Here is a 23,282-nt window from a genome sequence, read left to right as displayed (position 1 = left end):
TCTGCTATACATAAAAAGTAGCGCTTTCTGACTTGTGCTGGCTTATGCTGTCTGGTTTGCTTGCCACACAACATTTCATTGCAAGCAAACCCCTCCCCTACAACAGGCTACTTGGCACTGTGGCAGGAATGTCCCATCCCTTTGGTCACTGGATTGCCGCCCTCCATGGCCATTTCACCCTGGGTTGCTGGGCTATGGAAACTAACAAGAGTTTTTGCAGTTTCCTCTTAAAACTCAAGTGATAGCAGCAATGGTAAAATTGTGACTCCCTTCACCTTCTCTGTCTCCTTCTGCTCCAAGCTCCCACCCTAATGGTGTTCTGGAAGGCCTTGAAAACCTGACTATATTCCCAGGCCTTGGAGTACAGTGGATGGCCCCCTCAGTTTCAGACTGTTGTGCTGTCTGGTTTGCCATTTGTAATTTATGAGCTGCCCAGAGTCAATTGGAGTTAGGCACCATCAAACAAAGTTCACTCATGAGATGGCAACAGGTGGCTTGCTTGTGGGCTTGCAGGTGAAATTTACAAATTCACAGATGGACTCTTTTTTTAACCAAGGGAAATTGACAGGAGTTGTACCAGCTTCCACTTCTAGCAGAGGTGACCAGAATAATGGAAAACTGGGGTTGTCTTTTTCTTTTGGTCTACCAGTGGACTCATCAGATTGGAAGGTTTCAAATGCAAGAGGGGTACCAATGGAGGGGGGCTCATATAAAGGTCTATTAATGGAAATGCCAGTAAGATTAGTGCTTCCTTCTCCAGAACCAGAGGGATTGTTAAAGAAGCAGGGGATTCAGGGATCCAACCAGAATACCAAGCCAACACCATGGTTCACTAATGACATTTAGGAAGTTGAAGACCTAGCTATTCTCACAGGCCTTGGGGCAGGTTGATAATGGAGCCCCAGTTGGATAGGTTTTTTGTTTATATGTCTGTCTTCAGACTGCTTATGGGTTTTTTCTTTTTCTTTTAAATAATGTTGTTCCTACTTTTTAAATTGTAAGCTGCCAAGAGTCATTAGGAGTCAGCAGACTCTAATTTGAACAAACATACAAATAAATGGAAGAAAGGGGTGAAATCCAAAAAGGGATTTTTAAAGTTGGCTTCATTTCTAGCCCATTTATGCACAGAAATCAAGCAGCTTAAGGCTGCAGTGTGAAAAACCTTTAATTTCCACCCCCTTCAGAATTCTCAGCAGAATTTATCGAAGAGATTTAGACCAATGTATGATACTATTGGCCCATAGGCATGTATAAAATAATTAAAGATGCTGAATGTTCAATTAGCCAACTTGTCCATCGCAAATCTGCCCAGTCAGATATACCAAACATAAAAAACTCCTGTGGTCTGTACAGATGGCCTCATACTAACAGAGATATACTGTCACTGATAGACATTGCCAATGCATTGGTCCTATCCCCAGTGCCTTTATCAGCCTGTTCAATGGATCTTTTTTATATATATAAAGTTGACAACCAATTGAAATCACATAGACATAGACACAGACACAAACACATAATTATGGATGTATCCTAATGAAAAATTACACTCTCCTGCCAAGATAGAGAAACACCAGGTACGTTATGCTGTATTTCCTTTCTTCTGAAATATTTTCAAAATATGATGTAGTCAGAAGAAAGATGAATAGTGCCGCAGAATAACAGCATTAGAACTCTGCAAGTGTGGAGTCAGGGTATGCTATTGTGTCTACAGACAACCCCTTTGGTGAATACCAGGCTGCATACCTTATCTTATTCACTTTTAAAAAAGATTTTGTTAAATTAATAAGAAATAAACAGTAGGATAGTATGCTGCAAAGCAAAATGCCAGCCTCAGCACAATGAATTTCTAAGAAAGCTTCTGTGTTCCTGAAGTATTCTTGCAGTACCAAAATGACTTGGGTGTGGTGGGGGCTGCAACTCAGGGTTTGTTTGGAAAAAATCCTACCTGCCTTGGGGGTGGGGGCAGGTGAACCAAAATATGCTGAGAAGGGGAAAGAGTATCCTGGGCAGCAGCCTCCTCTGTTTGCCTTACATCTGGTGAGTGTCTGCATTGCTCCTGCTCGCCAAGATAGCAATTTTGTGAGCATTTCCATAACTTGCTCTGAATATTCCAGATGTGTTCACTGATCGAAAAGAGGAACTCCTGAAGTGTTATAAAGTGTTATAAAGGTTATTTATTCTTACTTGGAAATGATAGTAACTGCAGTGAACTAAACTTAAATATTTTGGTTGTGGAAAGCTTCAGAGGGACACTTCATTTTGAGAAAGGTTTGATTGGAAAGCCCTTCAAAATAGCACTGCGGATCAAGTTGGAATTTTCCTTTGAAATGCCGGGTTGGAGAGGCTGTTCAGCTTCAATCTGGACACCAAGGGGAGCTTCTGTGCACACAAAGCAACAGGTTGGATCAAGCTGACTCAATCAACTTGACACTTTGGGATGTCAAATTGAAGCACTTCAGGTTTTTGAGTGAAGGTGCTGAATCCCTGTGGCAGTCTGCATAAAGTGAAGGCTCAACGTAGAATGGAGGCCTCTCTACATAGGATCTGTACAAGGCAGAGTAGGACTGCTCCACACAAACCTGGTACTGGGAATGGGTAACTGGAATCCTATCTTCTGGTTAGCCACTACAGAAGAACTGTAGTGAACTGAAGGCTATGTTTAAGAACTTAAATGTGAAATTGGTGTGTATTTTTTCCCCACAAAAATATACAGCTTCTCTTTACACTGGAAAATAGCCAAGGTGAGCCCATATAAAGGCCAATCGAGAGAGTTAGTTTATAAACTGTTCAGGGGAAAATGGATGAAAAAATTAAAGAAGAAAATGAACAAACATATAGGAAAGCTAGTGTTGCTTAAAAGGAACCAGCATGACTTCCACAAAGGTAAGTCTTGATTCACTTTCTTCTAGAATTTCTTGAGTGTGTCAGCAAGTACCGAGCATGGATAACCCAATTAATATTGCACATTTCTTGAACTTTCAAAAACTCTTTGACAAAGCCCTCTATCTATTCTGAGCAAACTCAGTTGCCATGGGGTAAGAAGAGAGGTACTCTCATGGATTGGCAATGAATTAAGAAAGAGGAAATAGAGAATACAAATAAATATATAGAAATAGAAGATGCAAATAAATGCCAAGCGGGATCCCCCAGGGATAAGTGTTTGGAATGGTGCTTTTAAACTTGCATGCAAGTGATGAGGAATCAGGGCAGGGCAGTGAGGTAGCCATAGTTGCTGATGATACCAAAGGTGGCTAAATTGAAAAAGGGAACGTGAAGAGCACCAAAGAGATCTCTCTTAACTGACTGAATAGGCTTCCAAATGGCTATCATAGTTTTGTGCAAACAAATGTAAGGTGATTCATTATGTTGTCACAGTTCTAAGCTTCACCTGTACATTAATACATTAATAGGATATGAGTTGGCAGTGACTTATCAGGGAAGATATCATGGACAGCTCAATGCAAATGTTGTCCCAGTATTTATCTACTGTAAAAAAAGGAAAATTCCATTACTGGAAATATTAAGAAGGGAATTGAAAAATAAAACTACTGTTATAACTATAATTATACTCATCTATAGTGAAACCATAGATTAAATTATACATCAATGTTGATTGATTTATGGCCTTATGAACCATGGGCAGCATGCCTGAAATACTGGTTGCTGGGAAACAACAGTGGAAAGCGGCTACTACCCGTCCATTCAGACTTGCAAAGCTGGTCACTGTGGGACAGAAAATGCTGGACTTCATGTCTCTATGGCCTCATCCTGCAGGGCAGTTCTTATGTTTTTTTATGTTCTCATCTCAAAACTTCCAAGGGAAAAAACCTTTGCATCAACACTACTTTGTCCACTGTGGCTCTTCCATCTCCCCCAAAATGGAAGGCCCTCCTAGAAGTTTCCAACCTGTAGCCAAAGGATTCAGAAAATGTGCACATAAAACATGTAAATAAAGAATTCAGCATGGGGATGTTATGGCAAGTGGTATTGTAGATCTCATTAATGGGATATGTTTTGCAAACTGATTGAACGAGGTGCATGGATAGATTGAACAATTAATGCTGTAAAAATCTCAGAAAACTTTCTGAACTCTTCAATAAAATAGATTGAAAGTTAACAGACCTGTTTGAAAGAAAATATAATATTATTTCATGTATCTTGCTGTAGGATTTTGCAGAGCTTTGGTCCAGCCTCCCTCAGTGGTTCATACTTAACTACTGCTGGGGCAAACTCATAATGGAAGGCATTATATTGAGGACCATAGACACTAAGGGAGATGGCCTTGAAGGAGATATGCAGGAACCATTACCTGCAGGGGCTAAATCATTTTTTAAGTCCAGGACTACAAGATAATGTTTGGAAGCAGGTCAGGCAGATGCTGTCCTGATTCACTGGAGTATATGAAGGGGAAGAGGTTCAGCACAATCAGATTTGCAAGATTCTGTTACTTTAGCCAATCTCAGTAAAAGTCATTTTACCTTCCTGTGGAGTTGATTTCCTGGTGTGGTCTACCTAGTAGAGTTGACAAGGACTTCCTCAAATATGAAACCAGCCCAGGACAAGCACACTATCTTTGAAAGACCTGCTACCTAACATTGTTTGCACTGATTTTCTCCCCAGCATTAATCTTTATACAATTAATAATAGTATATTAGTTTTTAAATAATGAGCAACTAGTGAATAGCAGTTGAAATATAATTTATAGAAGAGCAAATAGGAACTGACCTTCAAATGCCAAATCAAATATTAGAAGTTGAATATCAGAAGCCCAATATTGTCTACAGATAACATGATCCTGGGTGAACTATTAAAAATCAACAATAACACAGAGTCTTACCAATAAAATACTATCAAGCATTAAACAGAAGTCTCATTTATAACTGGATATCAAACACTGGCCTTTGATATTTGGCAGTATTGGATGTTAAATATTTAAAGCACGATATGGACAAGAAAAATGAATTTCTGCTCTAATTTAACAAGCATTTTCTGACTCCTTAAACTCACAACACAATCATATTCATGCTTACTCAAAAGTAAGTGCTATTCATTTCAATGCAACATTTGTCATATCAGCAGATTCCACAGGAACTTGCTGCCTTTGTCAGAACAATGAAAGCAGATTCATGATAGTGTGCCACATGCTCCACTCATTTTGGACATGAGTGTGACATTGTGATGCATGTAGAAAAGCACAGTTTGCATCCCAGTGCTGAGATGTTCCTGATACCAGTCTGACCTTCCCTTGCCCTCCTGTTGACTCACCGATCCTATGAAGTCCAATGATGTTCTATGAAGAAATAACACTCATTGTGCTTAAGAGTGATTACTTCTTCCATGCAAGTATATTGTAGGACCTGATGAACTTTGAGGTGCTTGGTATCTGCTGAAATCTCAGGTATTGTGATGGAATGTGAGGGTGGCCTTGGAAAATAGAGGGAAGAGATGCTAACTAGGGAATGATCAGATGAAAGGAATGGAAGTCCACGGGAGGGTAATGGCCTAAAGAAGAAACTTAGGAACGACCTGCCCTGGCCACTTGAGTGATAAATAGGGAGGGTGGGAAGATTTGTACTTTCAGACTTGCAAGATTTTGTTAATGTAGCCTTACAATAAAATAGAATTCATCTAGTCGTGTTTCCTGTCTGGTTTACCATGTTGCTAATCTCCAGTATATAGGACTGTGGTTTCAAAAAGAGTGTTGTCTAAGTTCAGTATAAAGCTTGTACAAATTGATAACACACTAGTAATTGCTTCCCTTCTCATATAGCTGTCTTTTCATATTCACTCCTCTGTTGTTGACAATTCTGCGATGGCAAAGCACTTATTCCCAAACAGTTCCCTTGTATGTAAGTCACATCTCAATCACGACATGTGTGTTTGACCTATACTGAGGAAGGTTCCAGCTTCAGTATTTATCGTAGAGCCATTAGGAGACAAGGTAAATTGAACCAAATTTACTAGGGAAAAACCCCAGCCCAATATTGTGGATTGTGCCCTCTGTCTTCCAATGAATCTGCATCTGTTACCATTACGTTTTTTACCAGACATCTGTGATCTGAACCCATAAAATGACAGGGCAGTTGCAAATGCAGTCTTTGGCACATGTTACTGCTGTTGTTATCTCAGACTTCCAGCTCCGCAAAGAAAAACCTGAGCAGATGTTGCAGCAGAGTTGTTCAAATCCAACATGTCCTCTAAAATGTCATCATGTTACCAGGAATTAGTTAAATGAGCCATCAGATAGGTGAAGGAACAACACAGATATTAAAAAATATTATGCAAAGAAGGGGGGTCATTTTCCTTGTTTTTAAAACAAAACCACTTTCAACTGATCTCCACGGATTTTATGTGGCTGCAGCTGCTATGCTTTGCCCTCTTTATATGTTTCTTATCCCTATTTATTATTTTTTTGCTGTTTATTTTAATGCTTGTTGTGCAGTATTATTTATCACTACTTTCATATGCTGTCCTGTACTTAGTAAGCACTTAATGTCTGTATGTGACAGACTCTGCTTTGTGATACAGCACCATAGTTTCCCTAAAGCATCTGGTAAATTGACCCTTTGCTGAAAGGTCTGATTGGACAGGATTCATTTTTGGTTCCCAAAAAGCATCTCCCATATAACTAATTTTAGAATATGGCATAACTGGTAAAAATTGAGATATGTATCATTCAGTGGCATAGAAATTAGGATGATAGTTCTGTTGCTAGGTAATTTCCTGATTTGCTGTCTAAACCCGTAACAGTTGAAATATTTTGTTTGACTGGGCAAAGTATTAGTTTCCCCAAACAGGCTGTGTTCACTTATCCTCCCTGCATTGTTTTTTTTCCCCTACATCACCCATTCCTAAAAAGCTTCTTTTAATATCTAGAGGATTGGTTTCATTGGCTTAAAATTGAATTTCTAATTAAACTTACTCACATGCAAGACTGCACTGTGAGGCAGCTATCTCTTGCTCACAAGGCTTTATTAAGTTCTGAATTTAGGGGCTTTGGACAGGAAGTCCAAAGCATCTTTCTTTCAATATATTCTAGATCTGGGCTGTAGGGAGACATTGTTGATGAAAAGGCTAAGGACTCCCCAGCTGTTAGACTAGGACGTGTCAGGAGTTCAACTTCACTAATGGCAGCCTATCATAATTCACTTTTATTGAGGAATACTTGGAAGAGAGGTCTGATAATGAGGCTTAAATTATCTATTATCTTAGTTCATAACACTTAATTTTTCTGGAAGAGGCTGGAGGTGGTTTAGTAAGATCTTACAAGGCTGTATGTCCTATTTGGGATTGGGTCATAAACTTTGTTAGCTTCTAGCAGATTCTGAGAATGTTAGATCTGGGGGACTATGGCAAACAAAGTTACAATTGAGCAAAAGTGGCCTTTCATAATTATCCTGAGGTTTGTAGGTACATAAATTGAGTGGATAATTAATCTGAATTTCCTAATGAGTAGCAGAAAACTCGCCCTATACTTCAATCAGCACAGTGAGAATCAATGTGGTGTGTGGTTAAGAGATTTGACTAGAACTTGGAGACCCAGGTTCAGGTCCATCCTCAGCTATGGAAGCTCACTCAGAGATTTTTGACCAGTTATTCTCTATAGTCCAATTTACCATGCAAGGTTCTTGTAGAGAAAATTGGAAGGAGGACTGTTATGTATGCCTTAAAATGTATGCCTTAAGCTGAAAATTAAAGGAAGGAATATTACGTATGTCTTAAAACCTTAAGCTCCTAGAGGAAAGCTGGGATATAAATCTAAAAACAACACCACCAATAACAAAATCTTTTAAAAAGGCAGAAGTTCCCATTAGCAATGGTAGTACAACCACTACTGAAAAAAATGGGAGCAGTTTCCTCATGATGTCTTCCCTTGGGACTTCATTGAAACATCAGAAGCCAGAGAGACTACAGAGAGCTGGAGACTGTATTGCACAGTGAAAGTTAGGACATCCACATAACCCTTGGCTACCTAATTAAATAAATAAAAGAGCATCATATTCCTCCAGTGAATTTCACATACACTGAAATTCTCTTCTCTCTGAAAGAAAAGTTTACATCAAAGATGCTGTGCTCATACAACATATGCTTAACCAAGTTAAGAAAAAATCTAGCTGATGTATTTGCACAATATGTCAGGTGTGGTTAGTTTCAACCTTTACTGTTGTAGTTTTCTTTAACGTATTGTATAAACCCAGCCTATTTGGTTAGCTTATGGTTTGCTATTTGGGTGAACCCAGGACATAGGTTAATTCAGTTTTTTTTTCTTCCTACCATTTTCCTGCAGGTGCAGGGTCCACTTTTTGGATCAACTGAATGTTGGTCCATTGGTTGCAAGAGGAATTGACTGGCCGGCTTGTCATCCGAGCCTGACATCATGGGCTGAGAGAGAGTGACTGGCCCAAGGTCACTCAGCTGGCTTTCATGCCTAAGGCAGGACTAGAACTCTCAGTCTCCTGGTTTCTAGCCTGGAGCCTTAACTATTAGACCAAACTTGCTCTCTACATAGGTTAAATCAGTATCCAAATAAAAAGCATGAATGCAGCTAGTGAGAATTTCTAAGAAAAATGTAGAAGAATATCTTTGCCCAGCACTCAAAATATATTGATTTATTTAAAACTGAGCAATATTTTAGTGGTCTTCAGAAAGAGATCTTTGACACTCCTACTTCCTGATTAAGCAAACTTGATACTTTTCTTCCTCCCTATTGTCTATGCACCCCTTCTTCACCAAGACTGGGGGGGAAAAGGAATCTTTGTTTTGCCAACAATTCAGTGGGAATGGGAAGGGAAGGATTTCTTAAAGTGCAGGAATGAGCAAATTGAGAAACCTGTTGAACAGGGCATATACAGTATATGATATGGGAATATTCTAAAAGCTTCTTCTCTATTTATTCATGAATGGAGAGATAACAGAAAGAAGAAATTGTGGTTATTCTCTTGCAGAATAGAGCTTCACAGTTGACAGTGGTCAACTTACCAAGAAACACAATGTTCTTGTAATATCATTAATACTTCTGGGTTGAAAATGATTTCCTACTTTCACAAGCGTATCCACCAACCAGAGAAGTGAGAAGGTATTCTGTGACATTTTGGGAGTGGGAATGCAGGTGTGGGTCTCTGTTTCTCTCTGATACTAAATACAGGAAATTACTGTCCCCTCTCCCTACTTGTATTTCAGCCTTCAGGGGAAGTAGCAATAGGTATGCTGGTCTTTCCCTTTTTAGTCACAAGGATGGAGAATGTTCTCCAGTAAAAAGATTCACCCTCTGCAGAAGGAGGGTGATGCAATGGGTCATCCTCTTCTGTGTTCTCCTTGATCATGTTTGATTAAAGCCTAAAAAAGTTTTGTAATTTAACATCCTATGTGTCTATGGGTCTGTGTTTGTGTGTATAGCATATAAGAATAAAGAATTCATACTGCTGCTGCTTTCTCTGGGCAGGTTCCCCAATACTTCCATTTCCAGTTGTTGTAACAGTTCTGTCTTAAACATCTTCAGCATAGAAAAAAATAAAACAACAAAAATGGGCCACATTGCTCATTAACAACAGCTGAGCAACTCAGAAACACAGTAACAAATCTCTCTTAATCCAGTTTTCTCAGTTCACACTTAACCTGAGAAACAATGTTATCTCAGTCCTTTTTTATATGAGAAGCTATATTTTCAAATCTTATTAAGCAGCTTGTCCTCCTTTCTTCTGTTTATATTTATGAGTCTGAGCATATGAAACTTCGAAGAAGCAGAAAAGTACAGGTGTACAAGTGACTGTTAATACACAGAAAGTATTTAAAGTGGAGAAGGGTCGTCTTTTTATGGCCAGCCATTGATTTTTTAAAAATTCAGATTCTGAGACCTAAAGGGGCAAGTCAAGGCACAATTCTTTGGAGGGGACAAGGCAAACTTTTGCTGCTCCCTTTTGAGGATGGTGGGTTCAAGGAGTATTTAAGAGTGAAATAGGTGCAGTAAGTAGAGGTTGAACCCACCTATTTTGATTCTTTTTTTTAAGTGAAAAACTCCCTAGTGTTGCTTGGGTGTAGTGTCTTGCGGCTGGGAGCCTACAATGTATGAGTTTCTCATTCCGATGCAAATTCAGTGGCTTGAATGGTTAAGCACCAATTTAGATTTGTACCTGCATGGTGATAAACATGTATGTATGAATTTCATCCTAAATTACTTGGGGGCCAAGCCTATGATACATCTAGTAAGGATTTTTCAGATTCTCAGAGATAAAATTATGTGTTAATACCATTGCCTTTGCCTTTGAAAAGACATTAACAGCAAGTATCAACTATTTCATACATTTCTGTATTTTTCTCCCTTTAAAACATGTGCATGTCACATCTAGAAATAGATTCATCAGCAAAACAGTATGAAATGGCTCTAAGATGACGCATTTCAATAATGAGAGCTACTTCAAAGCTGGGAGTTTTGATAGAATATGCAGCCTGCATTTCCTGAAGCTTAGAAAACTTTGCCTTCTGACCATAACTGCCTTGGGTTTGTTGCCCTGAAAATGTATCCCCTTTAAAGGTCCAATGGCTGCTGCATTTTACCTTTGGGCTCCAGAGAGGTTTCATCCATCCTTCTGATTTAAGTGTGATGAATTTTTGGAACTAGACCATTAAACATATAACTGCTAGAGCAGGAGGTCTAATTAGTAGACATATATCCAGCAGTGAATAAGTAGCTTTTTCACTCTGTTCTTCTTACGAAGCACACCTCCAGTTTCTTTCTTTCAAAGTATTGAACCCCTCTTCTTAGAAAGCAAAGCTGTTTTCAACTTTAGTGCTTATTCGCACTAAAACAGTAAAATTACTGTTACTGTTCACTTCCACCTCACCAACATGAGCTGTCAGAACTACGTTGAGGCATTCTGCTATGTCAAGATGTTTAGATTATTGAGTATTTTATTATCATAATAATTATGTTGCTCCTTTTTTCTCCCTTCCCACAGTCAGCTCCATTTGGCCCTTAGACCTACCTAATATTTTTATTATTAATCAATAGTTGTGAAATTTACATTCTATAACATCTCAGCTTTTTGGTTGGATACTGTAATGGTTGCCTATTCTGACAGACTCAGTCTCACAAGCAGGTGCTTAAGGAAAACTGGTTTATTGAGAGAATAGTGTGCAGATACAAAGAAAGCTGAGAATGAACAAAAGCACACCAAATACAAACTAAAAACCCCTCGCTTCAAACCCGATCCCGCCCTTGCTCCCACTTAGCAACCACCCCCTCCCAGGTGTTGGCAACCGTCACACACATCGGCCTGAGAAAGTAACCTTGAACACAGGCAATAACCCAAACATACATTCCACAGTTACAGTAAGGAGATTGCAGCCTGGCACGGCTGGAAATCTCCACTCAGCAAACGTGAAACACGGATCAGGAAAGTGACATGCGAAACGTTACGATGTATTCAGTACATTGGAACGAACATGACATACCGCCCCCCTTAAAAAAACTAAACTAAGGAGCAGGCTTGGTAGGGTAGGCAGCATGAAAACGGGTGACCAAAATAGGGGAGTGAACATTGCGGGCAGCAACCCACTCAGGGTGAGGGAAATGTTTCCACTGGACAAGGTATTGCAGGGTAGAACGAAGGCGTTGAGAATCAAGAATCTCCTGGACTTCGAAGTGTTGCTGGCCATCAATCATAATGGGAGCAGGCGGCGATGGCTGTGGGTGCCAGCGATCGGATTGGTGGAAAGGTTTGAGCAAGCTGCAATGAAAAACGGGATGCAAACGCTTAAGATTATGAGGCAAATCTAACTTAAAAGTAACAGGATTAATTTGGGCCACAATAGGGAAGGGACCCATGAACTTGGGTGCCAATTTCTTAGAGGGTTGTGGAGATTTAATAAACTTTGTGGAGAGATACACTTTATCTCCAACTTTGAAAGGTGGTTGAGGTGCGGGTTTGGTGTCAGCATGGCGTTTGTAAGCAGCCTGGGCATTGGCAAGAGCTTGTTGGATTTTAGGCCAGGAATCGCCCAGATGCGCTGCCCAGTCTGCAGGGGACGAAGGAGGAGAGGTTGGTTGAGGCAGTTCGGGAATGGGTACAAAATCCGGTCCAAAGACAGTATGAAACGGCACCTGCCCAGTGCTCTGATGCACTGCATTGTTGTAGGCGACTTCAGCAAAGGGCAGTAGATCGACCCAATTATCTTGCTGATAGTTAACAAAAGCACGCAAATATTGCTCCAGTGTGGAATTAAGCGCTTCTGTAGATCCGTCAGTCTCAGGATGCGACGCAGTGGACAGCGCTTGCTTAGTGCCCACCAATTTCATAAAAGCCCGCCAAAATTGGGAAGTAAATTGTGTGCCTCTGTCAGTCACCAAACGGGAGGGGCTCCCGTGGAGTCTGTACACGTGTACAAAGAAGAGGCGGGCTAGCTGCTGTGCTGAGGGAATGGAAGTGCATGGAATGAAATGGGCTTGTTTTGAGAAAAAGTCTTTGACAACCCAAATTACAGTCTTTCTCTGGCTTGGAGGTAAATCCACGATAAAATCCATAGAGATCTCCTCCCAGGGGTGAGAGGGACTGGCCACTGGTTGGAGCAACCCTTGGGGCTTACCAGCCTTGCGTTTGGAGCCAGCGCACACAGGGCAGGATGCAACATAGTCTTTAACATCACGCCTCAGTGTTGGCCACCAGAATTGGCGTCGCACCAAATGGAGTGTTTTCACAAACCCAAAATGTCCAGCTAGTTTGTCATCATGGGAATGGAGCAAAATGTCTTTGCGCAAAGCATCAGGCACATAGAGATGATCGTGCTTCCAAGCGAAATTGCGGTCAAAAGTAACATTGTGTAAATTTGCTTGCAACAAAGTGTCAGATTTCAATTGGGAAAGAAACTGTTGTTGCAAGTCTGAGGGAATTGGCAAGCGTCCCGGATGGGGTGAAAGTGAAGCGTTGGTTTGCTGTGCGCGAGTCTGGCTGTGAGTCACTGCTGCCAGACTCAATTGCAGCTCCGTCCACAGTGTGCCTACTACATCAGGCACAGTGCTGGAATCTTGGGGTCTGCGGGAAAGTGCATCAGCCAGAAAGTTTTTCTTTCCTGGAATAAATTTTAACTTGAAATCAAAACGGCTGAAGAATTGAGCCCATCTGATTTGCTTTGGGTTGAGCTTACGAGGTGCACTGAGTGCTTCAAGGTTCTTGTGATCAGTCCAAACCTTGAAAGGGTGGGTAGCCCCCTCCAACAAGTGGCGCCAAGTGTCCAAAGCAGCTTTAACAGCAAAAGCCTCTTTCTCCCAAACATGCCACCGCCTTTCTGTTTCAGAGAATTTGTGGGATAGGTAAGCACAAGGCTTCAAGCATCCCAACTCATCTGCTTGTAGCAGTAGCGCTCCAATGGAGAAATCAGAGGCATCCACTTGCACCACAAATGGTTTGTTAGGATCGGGATGCTGTAGAATAGGTTCAGCCGTGAATAGCTGTTTGAGCTTCTCAAAGGCCACCTGGCATGCGGACGTCCATTTTAGCAACGCCCCCGGATTCTTTGACCTCCGTGTGTCCCCCTGCCCTTTTGTTTTGAGTAATTCAGTGAGGGGTAATGCTATCTCCGCGAACCCCTGGATGAACTGCCGATAGTAGTTTGCGAATCCGAGGAAACTTTGGAGCTGCCTACGCGTGCGTGGCGGCTCCCATGCCAGAATGGCTTCAATCTTAGCTGGATCCATTTCAATACCCTTGTCTGAAATTCTATAGCCTAAATAGTCAATTTGCGATTTATGAAAAGCACATTTGGACAATTTAGCATACAGTTCAGCCTTTCTCAGCTTGCTGAGCACTTGTCTGACCAGTTCTATATGTTCCTCCATGGTTTCAGTATAGAATAACACATCATCCAAATACACCAAGACCCCCTTGAATAAATGGTCATGCAAGACCTCATTGATTAATTGCATAAAGACCCCAGGCGCTCCCGCCAACCCAAAAGGTAATACTTTATACTGGAAAGACCCCAGAGGGCAATTGAACACAGTTTTCCATTCATCCCCCTCCCGAATGTGAATGCGGAAATATGCCTCTCTCAGGTCTAACTTGGAGAATATTTTCCCCCTCGCCAGATGTGCTAACATGTCTTTGATTAACAGTACCGGATATTTATTTAATATTGATACTGCGTTCAGTCCATGGCAATCTGTACAGAGTCTCAAAGTCCCATCCTTCTTTGGTCTAAAGAGCACAGGAGCCCCTACTGGGGAGCTGGCTGGTTCAATGAAACCTCTAGCTAGATTTTTGTCAACAAACTCCCGTAGCGTTGCCAGCTCCTTTTGGGTCATAGCATAGATTTTTGGCTTCGGCAGTTTCACATCAGGAATAAACTCTATGGCACAGTCAGTTTTTCAGTGTGGCGGCAGCCGATCAGCCTCCTTTTCGCCAAACACATCTGCAAAATCCTGGTATTGTACCGGTAGCCCGTCTAGCGGACCATTGAGGAAATGCGGAGTTGCCGCTGCCGCCCTCCCCACTGTGCCGTCATCCGTATCATCCCCCTCAGGGGCTTTGTAGAACCCATCTGCAAATGTCACAGTTCTGTGCACCCAATTTATATGGGGGTTTTGTTGGACAAACCAAGGCATTCCCAAAATGACAAACGGACCCCCCACAGGTGCCACCACAAAAGGCAGTTTCTCCCAGTGGCTGCCCATCTGCAATGCCACCAACCCTGTGGAAAGAGTTGCAGGCGACCCTCCCGCTGTAGATCCATCCAATTGTGTGAAGATCATAGGACGTTTCAAAGGGAACGTGGGTAACTCTAACGCAGCCACCACGTCAGGGTGCATTAAACACCTAGAACACCCCAAATCAATCATTGCACACAATTCCACCGTTCGAGTGCGGGACCCCAATTTCACCTTCACGGTCAGTGTAGGGAAGTTTCCACTCACCGAAGCGTGATCGCGCCCTTCCTCTTCCACCTGCCCAGCGGCGCCCTTTAAAGCAGGTGGCTGGCGTTTCCCGCCGGTTGACTAGGAACAGCCTCCTCCTCATCCCCAAAGAAAGGGACTTCCTCAGGTTCGGCCTCCGCCAGCGCCGCCTTCATCTTTCTTGGTAGAGAAGGAGATTTTCCAGACGACTTTCCCGGCCGGCCCTCGGTCTTTCCTTTTGGGCACGCCGCTGCTCGGTGCCCCTCCTTTCTGCACCGCAGACACTGGCCTCGCGCATAGCGTCGCTCCTTCTCTTCCTCCCAGGTCCGTTGGCTGGATCTCCCTGGAGGAGCCGGGGTGTGGGACCCTTTACTGAATCTCCCATACCTCGCCGACCTTCAGTGGGCAAACGTCTCTAGGGCATGCTCAGCGCTGCCTGCCAGCTGAATCCAGCCATACAGGGTTTTTGGGTCCTCTTGCTCCAGGGACCACTTTAGAACCTCAGTTTCCAGTCCATCCTTGAACATCTCCACCAACGTGGATTGGGACCAATCCTCCACTTTCCCAGCCAGTGCTTTAAATTCCAGCGCATAATCCGCCACGGATCGTGACCCTTGGTACAGTCCCTTTAATGCCCGCTTCGCTCTTTCCTGAGCTAACGGGTCTTCAAAATGTTGCCTCAATGCCCACAGGAACTCCTCGAAGTCTTCTAACTCTGGAGCATCCGATTGGCACAGCTGTACATACCAATCGGCCGCCCTCCCCTTGAGCTTGGTGGCAATGGCGTTTATTTTGCCCCGCTCTGACCGGAACCCCTGTTCCCAATCCTCCATATAACTGTTAGCATTAGTTATGAAGAAGGACAATTTGGTAGGGTCCCCATCGAACTTTACCGTGAAGGGTGGGGGTCTTGCTGCTTCTGGTCGCTCAGCCCTTTGCACGGCCCCTAGCAAGCACCTCTCCATTGGAGGGGACCTCGAAATTGTCCCCATCGGGCCTCTCTCCTCTCCTCGACGCCGGGCCCTGCTTCTCCCTCTGGGGGATGGTAGGAGTGACGGTGGGGTGGAATGCCTGCGGTGGGACCTTTCCCTTCCTCTTTCAGGTGAACCCCAGCCCATTGACATTTTTTTCAGCATGAATTCGACCGAGTCTAATTTTGCCTCCAACACCTTTATACGGTCAGGGGTGGGTGACCCCTCAGGTGTCTCTTTTTTGACCACCTTAGGTGACAGTGGGTACCGCTGCTTCCAGGAGGCTTGAGTCGCCCCAGTGGCCGAGTCCTCGTCCCAAGTGAGGTAGTCACCGGCCGATGTACTGGTCATTTCTGGGGCTTTTTGACGTCCTTCCTTCACCTTCGGGTTGGGGTTGGGTTCTGCCTGACCCTCCAGAGCATCGCTGCAGGGTACCTTCTCCGCTCTCACCACCGTGGAGCCCGGTTCCCCTTCACTCGATGCCTCGCTCTCCATCTCTTGCAAGCTCGGTTTGGTCATCGCTAGCGCTCCCCTTCACAGACGAATCTGGATAGGGCTAGCGGAATAAGTTTTTGAGATTCTCAGCTTTATGTAATGGTTGCCTATTCTGACAGGCTCAGTCTCACAAGCAGGTGCTTAAGGAAAACTGGTTTATTGAGAGAATAGTGTGCAGATACAAAGAAAGCTGAGAATGAGCAAAAGCGCGCCAAATACAAACTAAAAACCCCTCGCTTCAAACCCGATCCCGCCCTTGCTCCCACTTAGCAACCACCCCCTCCCAGGTGTTGGCAACCGTCACACACATCGGCCTGAGAAAGTAACCTTGAACACAGGCAATAACCCAAACATACATTCCACAGTTACAGTAAGGAGATTGCAGCCTGGCACGGCTGGAAATCTCCACTCAGCAAACGTGAAACACGGATCAGGAAAGTGACATGCGAAACATTACGATGTATTCAGTACATTGGAACGATGAACATGACAGATACAGTGAAAGCAATCTCTTAATCCAAAATACTCTTATCCAATACAGACGTGGTAGAAAGTATCTCACCCTACTTCCTTCGGCTGAATGTACCTGATATTTAAGACAAAATTGGCAAAACCATAATGTTTCAAAACCGCATTATCTTCTGGGCCTTATCTGGTATTTCACTGGTGTCTCTTCAGCTTGAATAAGTGATGTTTAAGCAATTTCCCAAAGAATAATTAAGGCTGGTTTTGATGATGCAAGAGTTCAGTAGTACACTGCCAAAACATTATTCTTTCTTTTAATTGTTTTTATTTATTTGTGGATCATTTCCTTCAATTTCATGAAGAAAGAACTGCTTTTTAAAGATTTTTTGAAAGTTACAATGTAGCCAATGTGTGTTTGTGGGAAAGTGCCCTGACTTTCACTGTACAATCATCACTCCAGTGATCTACAGCCTCCTTGGTTTCCAATCCTTCATTTAAATTTTAAGGAAAGTGGGACAGTGCCCTCTCACCATCAAGCCTGTTCCACCCAATCAAGACACCGGGGGTGACCCAGCAGGTACTGCCTTCAGCTGGTATCTGTGGCTACCACCTTCCTGTCTTCCCCTCAACAAGGTTGTAGAAGCAACACCAAAGAAAGAAAGAAAGAAAGAAGGAAGGAAGGAAGGAAGGAAGGAAGGAAGGAAGGAAGGAAGGAAGGAAGGAAGGAAGGGAGGTTTCTCTTTTCTGTTATTTGAGAAATACCAGGGAAGCCTCACCGCACTTGTGATCCATGGGTAGTAGAAGCTGCCCAATAAAGATGGCAGGAGAAGAAGTGGGAAGAGATGGCCCTTTATCCACCAGGCCTTTAATTCCAGAGATGAATGAAGTAGAAGGTGAAATGTTGCTCCGCTGGGGTCTGTCAGCTAGCCCAAAAAGCAGCTGACAGGCCCTGGGAAGGTAGCATGGTGAAGCAGGAGAGTTTAATGAATGAAAGATAACTAATGAACTCATGGTAGACAAAGATGGAATATTACAAGGTTGAATTACTAAAATGAATGGAATAATAAGAAACAGATTCAAATCTTATCTCCCCCCCCCACACACACTTTTACAACTATGTATTTTGGTCAAGTGAAGGCAAGTCAGATTTATTGTGTGTGTGTTGGCCTTACATCAGATTTAGGGCACTTTCACACAACCATGATTTTTGCCTTCCAAGCCCTCATAATTGCAAATGCCTTTGTCTACTCTCTAAGTAGTCCAGTGCTTCCTCCAGCTGTCCAACTGGATAAAGCAAAAAAGGACCCTGTCTCCCATCTTTTCTCTTCCCTCACTGTACCTGCTTCTGTGGTGAACAAAATGAAAATAAACTGGTTACTGTGCAGAGGAACTGCAAAGCCACAATTTATTTTATAATAAATTCTATTAGATTTCAAGAAAAGAATAAAAACTACACCCCCCAAAAAACCCTACAAAGAAAGAACAAAACCAAAAAAATACAGAAATACAAGAGAAAAAAAAATTAAATCTACAAAAAGATGTGGCTTCTGACTTTTAACAGCAAGGATATATAAAATTTCCATAATCAATTTCTTACTCTATATTAAACCAAAACACCACGTTATTCTATAAGTCATTCCACTTTAACACATAATAAAAATCACTAAGTACAGGTACTCTCTTATATTAAAATAAAGAAAAAAATTCATATAAACCTCCTAAACATTTTTCTCCCCTTCAAAAGATAAAACATATTTAATTATTCCCTTCCTACCACTATTCTATACATTTCTGTCTACTATAATAAGAATCAAATTAAAAAGCACATAAGTTGTCTGCTATTATACTTAATAGTACAACAATTTTAATAATCCCAATCTTAATACACCCAAAAAACAAAGACAATTCAAAACAGGAATTCCATATCTTTAAAAGGGAATAACATCAATCAAATCCTTAAAGCAAACCAGATAAACATTCTTTAACCCTAATATAACAGTCTTAATATTTTTCATCTTAATAACTCTCCCCAAAAAAGCCAATTCAAAACAGTAAATCCAAATCTTTAAAAGCAAATAGCATCAGTCAAATACTTAAAGCAAATCAGATGAACATTCTTCAACCCTTATCCCACTTCAAAATAAACCAAAGCAGTTACATATCCCCACAATGTGCATAGAGCTTTCCTCCTGAAAGAATCAAACAGCCCAACTGGCCCCCTCAAAGATTCCAGGTTCTTTTCATGGCATTCCACCAGGAGATCGATATGGCTTGAAGATCACTCTCTCCCTTAGATTTTCTCCAACTCCATTATCCAGTCTTCATCCAACATCTTGATAAAAATCCCAATCTCAGTCTTAAAAAAAACCCTTTCTATCTCTCTTAAATTCCTCAATTTCATCCAGCACATCCCCAACCTGATGGCTCATTTTAGATTTCATATTTTCCACAATGTCCTGGATATCTTGCATAAAAGTTTGATAAAAGTCAGAGGAAATCTATTTAAAATCCTGGTGAAAGTCAGAAAAAATATGTTTGAAATCCTCCATGTCTCACTCAGTAGATTACGGTGCCCCCTAGGAGCTTAACCAGTTGAAAGTTGAAGATATGGAAGAGTTCCAGAGTGTGTTTACATGAAGTGAGAGTGAGAATAGCAGACAGTTCTCAAGGGAAAGTGAAAACAGAAAGCTGAAGATTCAGATCAGTCAATTCAACATGTAGGAAAATGCTAATATCTTCAGATATAATACAAAAAATAGTAACAGAAAGACAATTGTTTACTCTCAATCTTTGGCATTTCCTTTGGAAGGAAAACAAAATCCAAAACTTAAAAGAATTTTTTTAAAAAAAAAGTAATCCCAAAAATAATGTTGAGCACCAAGAGAACCTGCTTCTCCTCATTGTAGAAAGCCTCTCTTGGGGTACATATACATAAAAATAATACAAATTGGTGATTTAGAAATGGGGTGGCCAGTCTTAATGTCCCTTTAAGGCTAAAGCGCGGCTTGGAAATGGTGATGTCCCAGCCTCCCGGCTGCCCTTACCAGTTGAGTGCGAAACGTTGTTTGTGATCTTCTGGCTGCAAGCAGCCATCCGCAGGACAGATGGGGTGATTCCAGGTGTTTTCCTTTGTCCAGAAAAACATTCCTGGGCTTCAGGAAAAACCTGCCTGACCCCGAAAAACGGCTGCATTATCAGTTCTGCCCACTGAACCAGCAGGCACAGCCATTTAGTCTGCCTTTCCCATGGGAAGCCCAGGTAAACCCCAGTATTTTTGTAACCAACATTATCACTGATTCTTTAACTTATACCCAGGCAAGACATGTTTAATCAAAACTTGATTTATTCCTGTTCAGACCTCAGGCCCAATATTGTCTACATTACCTAATAGTTTTAAATGCAGCTAAGCAAAACAGCAAAATAATATTTTCAGCAGTATGAATTGAATTAAAATAAAATTAGAAATATAAGTGATGACATGATGTGAGATGGAACTGATGTGAGGGAATGCTTGCTGGAAGGAATATTTTAGAAATCTGTATAGGAATGACAGTGCTATGTCAAAGAGTGGTACTGAAACAAATGCTATGAATGTTAATGTCCACGAAAAAGTGATAAAAGGAGGTCACAAATACTGTGAGGTTGTTGAAAAAAATTGTAAAGCTGCGAGTGTAGATGGTGCAACTGGAGAAACATTAAAATATGTGGTTGTTTAAGGAGTGGCTGTGCAATTTTTAAAACATGTGCACAAAGATTGTATCTGTGCCTGACAGTTGGCAGAATGTCATTATTGTCTTGTGCAACTCAGAAAATGTACCAATTCAGCAACAAAATTAATCATGTGGAAACATATCCTTTGTGAAAAGTATACTGAGAATTAGTGCAAATGACAGGAAGAAGTACTGTGAACCTCTGTGCATATCAGAATTACTTGCACCTTTACTCTGGCAGTAGGGGAACATGGCTTTAAATTGTCTCATTCTTGCCTGGTATGTCGAAGAGTGGAGCTAGCTACCCCAGACACTTAATCAGCTAGCCCAGCAAGTGGGATAAAATCAAGTATCATGAGTTGTTGCTGCTAATTTGTGCAATCAACGCTTAGTTTGGAATTTACAGGATAGATACCAAAGAATGAGAACATTAAGGGAGAACACTAGGGAGATGCCAAGATGGCAACAAACTTTGAGAAAGTTTATTAAAGAAATGTCCCTGAATATACTCACAGTGCCAGGGGTCCTTCCCCAATCTGCTGTGGTGAGCCCAAGTGGTGTGGGTGGTCTCCAGAATTCAACTCACAAAAGGGTTGCTTTTGTTGAACATGTTTTATAGCCCTTCTCTCCCCCCCCCCCACCCCAGGAGTTGCTTAGTTTAGGCATCAGGAAGGGAACATAACATATTAATGAGGATTAAGCATCTAGCAGATATATGGGGTACCTGCTAAGACAAAAGAGGAAAATAATGTTCTAATTGGGGTTAGAGCTGGAAGTTTGTTATCTCACAACTTGTGAGAGTAAATAGGAATTGCTGGCTTGCCTAAGCAGCCTCTCTTCCAGGAGTTAACTACAAATGCAGGTCAATCACAGGACTCGAGAAGTGGTATCAGCAGCAGCCACTGCAGCTATCCAGTGCAGAAAAATATGATGAGAATCCAAGCAAATATACTGGCTTCTTCACTTAATATGGATGATATACGTTCTTAAGTCCAGATGACTTCCCCACCAACCAGGCCCATACAGGATTTACAATTACCCACTACAGGCAATCCCACTTCTGATCCAAGCCAGCCTGGATTTGGACAAGCACATTAATTTTGAGGCAAATCAGAGAGTTAACTTCCAGGATTCAGTCAAACAAGTGACTGCTAACCAGAAAATTTGCTGCCTTCAACAGGATAAGCTTTTGGTGTGGGAATATGCTACTGAATTTCAGTTGCTAGCTAAGGATGTGGGCTGGAATGAAAGAGGCTTAATTGGAAAAACCATGCATGGTAGACATGGCATGATGAGCAATTAAACTCTCTGAACAAGTAATTGCTCACAAATTAAATGGAAAGTCAGGTTTGTGATATACTGCTGAGTTGTGGTCAGGGGTGCCTGAGATCCATATAGTTTTAAGCATTTCATATTTGTTCTAGTTAATACTTGTCAAATTTAGCCTGCTGTGAATGCATCTGTTTGATCTTTACTTGACCTGGATAAGAATGTTGTACAAGGAAAACAAACACTGTTAAGAGATAGTTTTAAACATTCACCCCCTATGATTGTTAGTCCAAACACTCATTGTTTCCTGGGAAATTAGAAAAACCATGCATGGTAGACATGGTAAGCTCTGAAGGTTTAACAGCTTATAAAGACTTTTTTGACCAAAAGGCACAGCAGTACTGGTAGATTTTTTTTTTCAGTTGGTTTCATTCATTTTCCACTTAGAAAAATAGAAGTCTACTATTTTTTCTAGGCTAGCTTTAAAATCACTTAGATTGCCTGCTCTGAGAATAAATAGCCTTGTTATTTCTTTATGTATTGCCCTTCATTCAGTGGCTCAAGGCAATGTATACAATGCTCGCTCTTCTTGTTTTTTCTCCCAACAACAACCCCCAAGAGGTGGCTTGGGCTGAGAAAGAATGATTGGCCCAAAGTCTTTCAGTGAGCTTCCAGGGCTAAAGGCAGACTAGAACCTGGGTCTTCCTACTTCTAATTCAAGACCTTTATTACTATGCCACATTGGTTCTCTTTTTATCCCTCTGATAGATTATGTAGTGGTTAAAGAGTTTGGCCTTGAAGAACAGAGGGAAGATGTTACCAAGGTACTAATCAGAGAAATGAAACTTGAGCCCAGGCCAAGTTTTCCCTAATTCTCATGAAGATAAAAGAGGAAGGAAGAGAAGCACATTCAGACTTCCAAGATTCTGTGATTATAGCTGTTCTAATAAAAGTAGCTTAGATCAGCACAATATTTATTTCTTAGTCTGGTCTACCTGATAGCACTGACAGATTATTAGGATTACAACCAAATATTGTACCAATATACACAGCATTGTTTATGTTGGCAGCATGGCATCTTAGCAAGCCATCATTGATTAATTTATCCCAGTACTGTTAACAGTGACCATGAAGAGCTCTCCATGATTTCAGATGGGTTATCTCTCACCTGGTCCTAAAGATGTCAGGGATTGTGCCTTGGGCTGTCTATAAGCAAAGTGCTACTATTACAGCTGTCCTTCCAAATACTTATGAACTACTAATCAAGCTAGGAGTTAAATTTGATGTGAGGAAGGGTTTTGTTCAAAAGATGGAACAGTGAATGGATGAGGAGAGCTGAACCTGTTCCACTTACGCATGTCTTCCTTTTCTTCTTCTACTGACCATGGCATGTTCTCTCCAGCCTGGCTACAATACAAGATGCAATCTAGCCTGGGCAAAAGGTAACAGAAAAAATGGAGCGTGGGGAAGATAGGGAACAGTATATTT

This window comes from Candoia aspera, chromosome 3 (assembly GCF_035149785.1).
Source record: "Candoia aspera isolate rCanAsp1 chromosome 3, rCanAsp1.hap2, whole genome shotgun sequence".
Classification (NCBI taxonomy): Eukaryota; Metazoa; Chordata; class Lepidosauria; order Squamata; family Boidae; genus Candoia; species Candoia aspera.
This window is presented reverse-complemented; position numbering follows the sequence as displayed.